Genomic DNA, 10475 nt, shown 5'->3' on the forward strand with positions numbered 1-10475 from the left:
GACTTTTACAGTCTTGTTGGAAATAAGCTTATCATCCACCCGTGTTTCCTGCTGTTCAGCTTCTCAGGCACCTTTGCTTAGATTGAGTTGCCCCACCCCAGGGGAATGGGCTTAATGTGAGCTGGTGATCTGTGTGGCTTTGTTCCCTGGTGGCTTTCCACTTCTCTTTAGAGGGTAAGAGTAAATACTGCCATGCAGGAATCTCTGGCCCAAAGCTGCAAGGTCGAGGTCCCTTTCCTTCAATAAATCTCCATGTCAAACTGTCTCCACTTCTATGTGTACCAAACTCCACAGACTCATGCAATTCTTGCCCACTACACCTGTCCTGGGGGAGATACAGGGACCCATGAGCATCTCTGAGCTTTGTGACTTGCTAGTGGCCATAGGGCTCGCTCATGCACCCTCTTCCACAGCTCCCAGATCACTCTGGGTGCTGCCACGGTGTCCCTTAGGGGGCCACACTGCCATGAAAGCTGTTGCCCAGTCATGGGCACAGCCTGTTTGTGTGCCAAACTGCCAAATCCGGTGGGTCCCACCTGCTGCACCTCTTCTGGGGGAGTTCCAGGGACTTGCAAATGTCTCTGCGAGTTGTGACTTTGCAATTGCCTAGTGCCCATGGGCTCACGAGTGCACCCTCTTCCACAGCTCCCAGGTCTCACTGGTTGCCACTCCAGTGTCCTTTCATGGGCCACACTGCCCTGAGTGCCCTGTTGTAGGCACAAACCATTTTATATTTCCCTTAGGATGTTAAACAGCCTGCACCTTCTAGTCCTTTTCTGGGTGGTCAGGCAGAGAGCAGTCTCCCTACTGGCTTGGCTTGCTGTTTATGGTGACTGAGCTGAGAGTCCTTTCCAGGCTTGCTGACTATAACCAGTCTCCCTGCTCCACTGTTTGGGCACTCTATTGGTTCAGGCTCTCCCATTTTTTCTGAGTCTCCTGGGATCCTGAGACCACAATGATCCACCTACAATTCTGCCCTATTCATCCCCTGTGCCCTTTTTGGAAAGGGGTGTCTCTCGCTAGAGCAGACTTCCAAGGGTCCCGATTTTTTGCTCTGGTGCTGTATCATTTTCCAGTGGCCAGGGTATGGAGGTTCCTTCGCCCCTCCATTTATCTTCAGATATTTCCCCCAAAGATTCAAGGTTCCATACCTCCTACCTTGCAAAAAGTAATTGTTTTTCTGATTGTAGAGTTCCAGATAAATCTTCTTACATCTCAGGTTGAATTCATGTGTGTTCAGAATGGTTTGATAAATATCCAGCTAAATTCGAGGGGCCAGATGAAATGAGGTCCCCTACTCTGCTGCCATCCTACTCCCCTCAGAAAATCTGAGTTCTTATGTGAAAACACCTGCTTATACAATGTGTCAACTAATTTTAAAGAAAAATAAAAGCATTAACAATGAAGCTGGGTGTGTGCCAAGGAAAGTGTGACTTCAGATAGGTGGCATGTAATCTCTGCTTGGCCCTGCAGTTCTTGACCTTTAGGTCTGTGTCTACTGCTCTGCCGTGTCTTCTCCCGGTAGGAACACTACCTGGCTCACCTCTGCAGTCCCTTGTTGGAGCAAGGGACTGGCTCAGTAAGCATTGCATGAAACAAACATTTGTTGAATGAATAAATGCAGGAAGGCACAAATAAATGAAGAAATTAATGAATGTGAAATGAGTGCTAGTCTGTTGCCCTGTGACTTTCCGCAGAGCTGTTGACTGTGACCCTGTAGTGTCCACTCAGGATGAAAGTGAAATGGGGGGCAGATCAAGATTAGCAGTTGGTGAGAGTGAGTGGCTAGACAGGCTTTGAAACAGATGAGACTCCACGTTGGGGGAGTTGTCAGTGGGTTCCATCAGTTTAGAAGGCTGTAGCAGGCTCCATGGTTCCAGGCCCACTCAGACTTAGGGGAGCCCAGGGTTGTGTGGTGAAGGTCCTGACCCAGGCAGCCTATTCCAGGGTCCCTCAGGGCTCCAACCCCACCTAGCCTCCTCACTGACCACCAAAGTTGGAGGTTGGGATGTGGGTGGTGGGAAGTGGGGTCTTTTTCTTGGGGAGACCCAGAGCCCCCTATTAGGGCATGATGAAGGGAAGGGAAAGTTCTCTATCCTCAATGTCTTAGCTGGACTAAGAATTAAATTGACATGAGACAGAATAGGAGAAAATACCAAAGTTTTATTACGTGCGTACAGAGACCCAATAATGAAATTGAGGCCCAATGAAGTGACCAAGGCAGGCAGTTTTTATACGTTTTTTAGACTAAGAAACAATAAATCTGTGAGGCATTGACAGTATAAAGAAAACTTAACTTTGGGAGCTTCAATTAGTAAGGGATTCTAAAAAGAGTTTGGGCAGGGGTGGTTAATTTGTGAAAAGTAACAAAGGTTGTTTATACAGCCTTCTTTGCTCTAAATTCTCCACTTTTGGTGATAACAATGTCTCTTTACTTCCTCCTACAGGGAGGGTCACTTTCACATGGAGAAGTATTTCCAGCTTTCAGGGGGACAGAGGAGAGTCTGAGTGTCCTTGTAGCACAGGGTGTCTCTTAAGTAACTTTTATTTAAAATAATTGGTATGCCAAAGTGGCACATTTTGGGGTGGTCTGCCCTTGACCCCTACAATGAATTGGGGCAATTTTCCTGGTTCTGCACAATGACTCTGGAGGTTGCCACTGGGGAAAAAAGGGTGTGAAGTGTCTGAGGAACTCAGCCATGTGTTATGTTAAAACAAATGGGTAAACAAGTGAGCAGACAGAGGCTCCAGTCCTGTCTTCATGCTTCTTCCCCCACACCCAGGACAAGAGTGGGGCTATCTCTGCCCATCTCACCTTCTCCACAGTTGTTCTGCTGTTGGTCCACAAGGAAGTTCACCCCTTCTAAGTTGTTTATTTGGTAATGGAAGGTGACACCAGGTACACAGTGGGACCCCCAGGCCCTACCTGTACTCTGTTGCCTGTGGGACTCTGGGTGAATGCTCATGGCAGACTGGGGTTATCAGAGCTGGGTTCCAGTCCTAGCTCTGCCAGACTTGCTGGGTGGGCTTTGGAAGTCATTCATCCCCTTGTCCAGGTCACCATTTTCTTATCCACTAAGTGAGGAGACAGGATTGGTTGGCCTTTAGTCATTCCTAACATTGACTCCAGGCTTTGCTGGAGTCTTGGGGGGCTCCACCAATTACACAGGCCTTATACCTCTCAGGATCTTGTTCCCACCCCATGTGAGGCTCCCCCAGCAAAGGAAGTCAGGCTCCCTCTCCCCACAGGGCAGATGGCACCTGGGGCCCGAGCCCCTTCCTGGCCACACAACCTGCTGCCTCTTTCTTCATACATCCCTTCACCCTCATTGCCCTCCCTCCCTCCCTCTCAGCCCTCAGCCCAGGACTCCCAGATGCCTTGGAGTTTATTTATTTATTTATTTATTTTTTCCTGAAGTAGGCTCCATGCCCAGTGCAGAGCCCAATGTGGGGGTTGGACTCACGGTCCTGAGATCAAGACCTGAGCTGAAATCAAGAGTTGGATGCTTAGTGGACTGAGCCTCCCAGGCACCCCTCCCCCCTTTCTAAAGATTTTATTTTTAAGTAATCTCTACACCCAACATTGGGTTGAATCTTACAATCCTGAGATCAAGAGTTGCATGCTCTACTGACTGAGCTAGCCAGGTGCCCCTCTTCCATAGAAGTTTCTGGATCCAGACTCCTGACCACAAATCTCCTGACACCCCTGCCCTTCCACTGCTCATTCTGTGTGTCTGGTGAATTAGGATGGCCACAGGTAATGTCAGACCACTGTCCTGGGCCTTTGGGCCAGTCCACACCAAGCTTGACCACCCTACCAATCTGCATCCTGAGTTGTCTGTTGCCTGCTCCCTGCCCCCCACTTCCACAGTGAGGTCCCTCCTGTAAACAGCTCCTTAGATCCCCACCTGCAGCACTCCCAAGTTAGAACATTCCCCCCCAACCCATTCCACCTGCTGTCTTCACTCAAATCCTCATGACTTCTGGGAAACTTCACCTTCCAAATAGAAAAATCCATTGTTACCTCTTGTGTTCCCTGGCTTCTGCTTTTCCAATCCCTCCTCTCCTATCTCTTGCAGAACCTGGTATTTGTCCTCATTATGCCCCGAGTTTCCAGATCCTTCTAGAAATTCCTAACAAGTATCTCAGTATCTCCCTGTTGGCTTTCCCCTGCCTGTCAGAAATTCCTTTGAAGTATTCAGTCCTTTACAGAGAATAAAGGGCTTTCACACACATCACCGTGGTGGCAGTCTAATTACATGCCTTTGGGTCTGGCTCCCTCACTAGGTTATTAACTCCTCTCGACCTGGGGTTCTCATGTTTACTCAGCCCTTTATGATAAGATTTGCATTTGAGACATCTGATAAACATTTGAAGACTAATATGTGCCTGTCTTGGTTTTGATGGGACTCATGCTTAGAGGATTACATCCTGTAATTAAGAAGTTGTGCAGTGTGGCAGAGAAGGAAAGAAAGTGGGAGGTGTGGTGGACAGCAAGGTGGGGGGACCCCAGAGAGCATGCTGCCCCCTTGTGGCCTTCCTGCTTCAGGACAGCCTGTGGCATTCCTTAGATCCCAATATTCACTTTTGCTCTCAAGACCATTTTACACTTGAAAAATTATTGAAGAAACCAAAGAGCTTTTGTTTATGTAGGTTACACGTATTAATATTTACAATATTAGATATTTTAAGGTTTAAAATACTCACTAATTCACTTAAAGTAGTATTAGCAAACCCATCTTATACTAGCACATTTTTTAACTTATATTAATAAAAAAAGCTGGAGGAGGGAAGATGGCAGAAGAGTAGGGGACCTTCATTTCATCTGGTCCCTTGAATTAAGCTAGATATTTGTCAAATCATTCTGAACACCTGTGAATTCAAACTGCGATCTAAGAAAAGAATTGCTGCAATTCTACAAATAGAAAATCGACCACTATTTGCAAGAGGTGCGAAAAGCCTTTAGAGAACAAAAGCCACATAGAAAAACCAGAAGCAGTTTACACTGAGCCCGCCCCCTGAGAAGAGGTTGTGCAACTCTGCTCAGGCAAAGACACCTGAGAATCAGTGCAACAGGCCCCTCCCCCAGAAGACAGCAGGAACATCAGTCAAATACGAAGTTTATGGATCACTCAGAACTGAAAAACTCCTGCATTAGAGGAAAATAGTATATAGAATTCAAGATCTTTTCTCATGAGTTTTTAGTTTTTCAGTTTAAAATTTTCTTTTTCTTTTTCCCTTTTTTTCAACTAGTTTTTCATTTTATCAACTCTTTGTTTTTTTAAGTTTTTTTTAAAAGATTTTATTTATTTATTTGAGAGAGAAAGTGCAGGCGCATGAAAGCAGCAGAAGCAGGTTCCCTGCTGAGCAGGGAGCCTCTTGTAGGGCTCAATTCCAGGACCCTGGGATCATGACCTGAGCCAAAGGCAGACGCTTAACCGCTGAGCCACCCAGGCACCCCTCAACTCTTTGTTTTTAAGTCTGTTTTTAATTTTCATTTTTACATTTACACATTTATGTTTTATAGATATATTCTTCATTTTTGGCTTCCTTTCACTGTATTTAGTAAAAAACACACATATATATATATATATATTTCTTTCTTTACAATTTTGGGATTTAGTGTCTTCTTTTTTTTTTTCCAAAAGAAGGTTTATTCTCCACATTGTTGCATACTCATTATATTTTATTCTCAAATAAACTAGATTTTCTACTTTAGATGAGAATGTGATCAGCTGATACCTATACCTCTCCTTTTATATAACTGTAGCATCCACAGAATCCTAACTTAGTTAGGATGTCCAAATAAAGGCCAAAAGCAAATTTTATCCAATTACAAGGAAAACTCCTACTTATTTTTCAGAGAGTAGAAACAAATATAAGGAGATAATAATGAATGCATCAGACACTACATTCACAACAGTTTTAGACCAAGGCACTTGTGAATGTGACCTATACGTAAACTTTCAGATCCAGAACAACAATAATAAGCAGGTTTATCTATAAAATTTTAGGTGGATTAACAGAAAGCATTACAAATATTTTACTATCTGTTTGAAATTCAGAACTGAAATCCAAATGTTACTCTTAAGACACAAGAAACTTACCCATTTTTATACTTGGGTACATGAAAGAATCAATGGGGAACCAGTTAATTCAAAATTCCAGCTTTGTGCATTAAGACAAATTTGCAAGGGCTATGTCCTATAGAACTTTTTCAGTTGCATCAAATACTGTCAGACCAATATTGATTTGCTGCTTCACAGAAACATTGAGCATTTTCCCCCCACTGTGAAATATTTTTTCAGACCATCAAACACCAAACTAGATGCAGTAAACTGAATTACAATCATCCACACTGAAAGATAAGAATATTAGTTGATATATTGGTTCTTCAATGCTCTGTTGTTTCAAACAAAAATCAAATATTTCATACAGTAGGATTAAAACTTGCTTGCAGTAATACCTAAACACATCTGAGAGGAAAAACAGCTGTTTTTCTGAGAAAAAAAAATAGTATAAACCAAATGAGTAATACAAACTGTTCACATAACCCCAAATTTGGCTACTTATAAACATATTGTATTTTTAGGACTTATTAGCACATATGTATATAATACTTGAAATTATCAAATCCATTTTTGAGAAATAATATTCCAATTCCAATTCTATAATGGTATGATACGTCAGTCTATTTAAATCATCAAGCTCTAATTAACAAAAGGCTGTATTTTGGAAAGCCCAATGCTCTGACTAATCAAGTTTTACAAATTATCATCTTTTTTCACTAATGATGAAGTATCATGGAAAGCTTCAGAATTGATCTATTTTCAAACATACTGTTATACATTACAATCAGCAGTTTTGAAAAAGGACACAATACATTACAATCAGTAGTTTTGAAAAAGGACACATACTTTAAAAAGAAATATTAATATTATTATTATCTTCCTCATAGCCTCACAAGCAATTTTTTCCTTTCCCTCTTAAGGTTCAACTTATGATTTGGGAAACTCAGCATTAAATGTGTAAAATATGGCCATAACAATTTTGTGGAAGATAAAGCATAGTAATGATGGTTCTGAAATTCACCAGTTAGGGTCTATGGCTGTAAGATTTACCTGTGAGAAGGACCTGACCTCAAATGGCACTTGGCAGTGCGACCTACATAAATCAGTACCACCCAAATCTTGTCATTCATGGATTCTCCTTAAGAGCTCATTTGACCAACTTCAAAGACATAATTCCAATGACAGGGTTCTGCCTGATGTTGCCCCCTTGTGCATCACTTCCAAATTCATGTAGTATATTCTCTCTGTTACAGGTCAAAATATTTGCAACACCACTAGTTTTCATAGGTCTTATAATTTGGATATAATTTTCAGTTGGAAAACTACCTGTTAAATACAACAGTGATAGAAACAGCACTTGTGTCCATTTTCAAATAATCTGCAGGTCAATGTGCACTGCAGAACACTGAACCAAGAGAGATTAATACCCTATCAGCTCTCCAGGCACAGACTTACATTCAGGTGTCACATGTTTTTCCCAAGGCCCAGAGCAGATCTAAAAGTGGGTCTTTAAATGGTTAACATTTTAATAAGAGATTCCTTCCAACTCCCACCATGCTTTTAGTTTATAACCACATAATCCCTTTGTTAAATTCACCCTATCCTCCCCCACCACCTTAAAAGTTGCATGAGAGGCTCTTTGTGATAGTGAACGGCTACCCCAGACTCAAAGGATTAACCATTTGGGCTCTGATCAGGACCACAGACTAACACTCAGGAGTCAAGAGAGGGCAAGAGATCAACCCCATTTTAGTGGCACACATACACAAAGGAACTCTCCTTTAAATTAGAAAAGAAAGTAATGTCACAGAATGTTTCCCTATAAAAGTTACATAATAAATAAATAAAGTCAATAAAATAGCTATTACTAAAGCAAAGCTTTCATCAATAATCTTTGAGAACTTCGAAGGAATTAAAATGACTTCACAAAATGGTAGTCCAGGTTCACACAGTGCGGACCCTGCTGGACATTGCTGTACTCGAAGTACTGCATCCTAATCCACACGTCTATCACAGGCTTCCCACAGTGCTTACAGTGCAGGCGGGCCTGACAGCACGAAGAGGCGGCCAGGATGTCATAGGTGTACATGGTGCCCAGCTGGAGCCAGCTGCCCTCCCACCACAATTTATACTTGATGCAGATGATATTGTGAACTTCTTCCACATACAGGTGCATGAGCCTCCCTTGAAGATAATACAGAATATCATATTCTATTTCATTGTGTCTCGATGGGCTTAAGAACAGAGTTGCATCCACCAAAGGGAACTGTTCGAACACTGGGAGTGCCCGGTGGCACAGAGAACAGTTTACAACTTTCCTGTGGCTGGTACTGAGGTCTAGGAGAATGAACTTCGGCAGATCTTCCCCCTGGCCCATTTGGGCATAGTCTTCCATCTGCACATGGAAAGTGTTCAGCTTATGCGTGGGGATGTGAGTGAGCAGCTTGGACAGGTCCAGCCACCGCAGGAACTGCGCGGGTATATCGAAGTACCCCCCCACCCCGGGGCACTGATAACCCAGCCGGACTGTAATCAAAGTGGGTGTTTTGGAACACGTGGCCCCCGGCCATGGCCTTTTTGTAAGGCTCCAAATGGATGGCATTCTTTAAGAATTTCCCTAAGTATCTCCTGGATCGCGGGCCGCTGAAGTGGGCAGGGGAGAGAATGGAGTAGCCAGTGGTGGGGACTGGCCAGGGGAGCCGCAGGATGAGCGGGGCCGGGTAGGTGGCTGTACTGACTGCCTTCGCCTGGGAGTTCTGCGGGTCCATGGAGTGCCGCCAGGGGAGGTCATGGCTCAGGCCTTTCTCGGGCTTGTTCAGTGGCCTGCACTTTTTTTTTGCCTCTTCCACCGCTTTGCCAAGGGGCCTCCCTGTGTTCTTCTCAGACCCAGACTTCTTTTTCTTCTCATCCTGCATCCACTTCACCTGGTACCAGTCTTGTCCTTTTTTAAGTGGCTCTGTCCACAGTGGCAGGAGCAGAAGTGGGGCACCAGGTCGTAGCTCTTTGTCCACATGTTTTGGCGGCACTCCTCATTCCAGCTGCGGGCACAGCGGATACTTTTAAACTGGACCAGGATGCGGCTCTCCCATTCATAGAAACACTGCAGGTGTATCCAGGGGCTGTAGGGGCAGTGCTCCTTATTGCACACCACCTTCTGGTAGTCGTCCTTGTCTAGGTCCACTGTCCTCCCGAAGCTGCGGATCAGGGACATGGCACAAGGGGCTTAGTTTTTGGCGTTTCCCGCAGCTGCAGCCCCCGAGGCAGCAGCCGCACTGGCGGCTCCAGTCCCTGCGCCTCCAGTGCCCGGCGCTCCTGCCGTTGCTGCCGCTGCTGCGGCCGTTTTGCAGGGGGTTGCAGCTGCCGGGTTCTCCCCTCCTCCACCCGTAGCCATGCCCGCTGGCCTGCCACTGCCAGGACCCAGCTTTACTTTCCTGCTGTCCCTGCTGCTGTTGGCACACTTATTTTTGCAGCCATCTTTGTTATTTTGGAGGTTGGGTATCTCACAAGTGTCCAGGTGCCCAGTGTCAGTGGAGGCAGCTCCCACCGTAGGGCCACTCTCTACCCTCATGGAGCCTGCTTGGGTGAGAGAGTGGAGGCTGTGCGCCAAGGTCTCCTTCTGGCTAGTGTAGCCTCATGGCCCAGACCAGCGGTGCCCTACCCAGCTTCCTGGAGCAGGCTCCTGGCCACCTGAGGCTCACAGACCCACCAGCACTGGGCTTCAGGGAGACATTCTGAGGCTGGGTTTAGCATCTTCTACAAACAGACCAAAATACACCCAGGACCAAGTGGATCACCCTGTTTTGTCCACCTGGGAGAATCTCTTTTTTTCCATGTTTTTTTCTTTTCTTTTTTGGTTTCTGACCTCTTTGGATTTATCTAGTGTGTATTTGGCTGGGGTCCTGGTTGATATTTTTGATTTTTCTCTCTCTTTCATCTATTCTTCTCTGTACAAAATGACTAGAAGGGGAAGTTCACAGCAAAAGAAAAGCCAGAGTAATACTCCCTGCCACAGATCAAATTGATATGGATATAAGTAAAATATGAGAGCTGGAATTCAGGATAACAATTATAAAGTTAATAGCTAGGCTAGAAAAAAGCATAAAAGACACTAAAGAATCTCTTAGTTCAGAAATAAAATCTAATCAGGCTGAAAATAAAAATGCTTTAACTGAGATGTAGTCTAAATTGGATGCTCTGACAGCTAGGGTAAATGAAGCAGAACAGAGAGTAAGTGACATAGAAGATAAGTTGATGGAAAGGAAGGAAGCCAAGGAAAACAGAGAGAAACAACTAATGGACCATGAGGGCAGGCTTTGAGAAATCAGCGATACCATAAAGCAAAACACTATTAGGATTATTGGGGTCCCAGAAGAAGAAGAAAGCATTCCATCCTAAAGTAACAGA

General features: G+C 44.6%; 1 pseudogene; it reads right to left on the bottom strand.

The window, feature by feature from the left end:
- Positions 1–7955: 7955 nt before the first annotated feature.
- LOC114202435 (headcase protein homolog pseudogene) lies at positions 7956–9639 on the bottom strand (annotated as a pseudogene).
- Positions 9640–10475: the final 836 nt, after the last annotated feature.

Source organism: Eumetopias jubatus, unplaced genomic scaffold (assembly GCF_037043125.1).
Source record: "Eumetopias jubatus isolate StellerSeaLion01/CBP00866 unplaced genomic scaffold, mEumJub1_p1.0 scaffold_4, whole genome shotgun sequence".
NCBI lineage: Eukaryota > Metazoa > Chordata > Mammalia > Carnivora > Otariidae > Eumetopias > Eumetopias jubatus.